Genomic DNA, 1,897 nt, shown 5'->3' with positions numbered 1-1,897 from the left:
TAGTTCAGCAGTTCGAGACCCGAGTGTGCCGCATGATGGAGTGAGCTCCCGTCTCTAGTTCCAGCTCCTGCCAACCTAGCAGTTCGAAAGCAAGAAATTGCAAGTAGATAAATAGGGACCACTTCGGTGGGAAGGTAACAACGTTCTGTGCGCCTTGGGGTTTAGTCATGCCGGCCACGTGACCACGGAAACGTCTTTGGACAGCGCTGGCTCTTCGGCTTTGAAACGGACATGAGCACCGCAACCCTAGAGTCAGACTCGACTGGCTTTCGAGCAAGGGAACCTTTACCTTTACTATGTCACTTCTAGGGTTTCCCCAGAAGTGATGTAGCGGCGCCAAGCACACTGTGGCCCTCGCATGTCCCCACCTACAACCCTCCCACTGCTTGCCAGGCAACCAGGAGCAACCAGATCTGATTGGCTTGCCAGACGTCATAGATGGAGTTTGGGACTCGCTCCACCAGTCGACGGGAGGGAGGTACGTACGTAGTAAGCGAGCTTCAGTCCCCCCATGTCAGCGATGTTCTCCCCCAGCGTGTGTTTCCCGTTCACCTGCAGGAAGAAAAGCAAAATCAGGGTTGGAGGTGCTTTGGGGGCCCAGCGCTGGCAACCCCCTCCAATGCACCCTCTAAGCTGTGGAGTCTTGTGAGCAAAAATTCTACTTTGTGAGCTCCTGGCATGAAAGTGGTGAGCAAGCAATTTGGCTGCTGCATGAATTAGTTTGCTCTGGAGCCACATCCTTCCTGGGCGAAGACAAAAATGTGTGAGCCGGAGGCTAAAAAACTGTGAGCTGGCTCACACTAACTCAGCTTAGAGGGAACATTGGTCCCCTCCTCAAATACTTGAGACGTCAAGTTGCCCACCTCCAGGTGGGATAGCCAAAGAGAGATCGTGGGACAAGTGAGTAGAAAACAGTCAATGGCAACAGTGATATATTTACGAAGGGAACGTCACTCTTTGATAGATTTTCAAAAAAACAGATCAATATTAATACCGATGCTAATGCGTTCCTGTACATCCGTGCAAGTATAAACGGCAAAAAAGTGATTCCACAATGTTGACAAGCAGAGTCCAATGATTTAAAGTTCTTACAGACAGCAAATCTCCTTTGTGCCTTTCTTGTACTAATATACTGGATTGTACACAAATAGTCTGCAGACAGGCTGGCTCTGATACCCGTTTCATAAGGCTTCTTCAGAGCAGAACACATGTAGACTCCGTGAATCGTTTTCTACTCAGCATTCATCTCTGCATGATGCTCACCTTCAGTGAAATCCTCTCTTACTCCGAGACAAGAGAGAAACAAGAGATTGGGTTTATACCCCGCCCTTCACTACCTGAAGGAGTCTCAGAGCGGCTTACAATCTCCTTTCCCTTCCCCTCCCCACAACAGACACCTCGTGAGGCAGGTGGGGCTGAGAGAGCTCTGAGAGAACTCCTCTTGAGAGAACAGCTCTGAGAGAACTTGTGACTGACCCAAGGCCACACCAGCAGCTGCATGTGGAGTGGGGAATCAACCCGGCTCTCCCAGGTTAGAGTCTGCACTCCTAACCACTACACCAAACTGGCTCAGCTTCCTTTCTGTATGCTTTCTCTCAAAGACGGGAATCTATCTTTTGAAAATCTACAAAAGAGAGAATATTCCCTTCGTAAATATATCACGATTGCCATTGACTATTTTTCTTCTAACCTCCAGGTGGGGCCTGGAGATCTCTCCAAATTCCAGACTACATAGCTCAGCTCCCCTGGAGAAAATGGTTGATCTGGAGTATGGACCATGGCGACATACCCTGCTGAGGTCCCTCCCACTCCTAAACCCCACCCCCCCAGGCTCCACCCCCAAATATCCAGGAATTCTGAACATATGAAGTTGCCTTACTCTGGAGATGCCGGGGAC

Source organism: Gekko japonicus, unplaced genomic scaffold (genome assembly GCF_001447785.1).
Source record: "Gekko japonicus isolate JY-2015 unplaced genomic scaffold, Gekko_japonicus_V1.1 scaffold6277, whole genome shotgun sequence".
NCBI lineage: Eukaryota > Metazoa > Chordata > Lepidosauria > Squamata > Gekkonidae > Gekko > Gekko japonicus.
The sequence above is the reverse complement of the archived record's forward strand: the minus strand, read 5'-3'. Positions refer to the sequence as shown.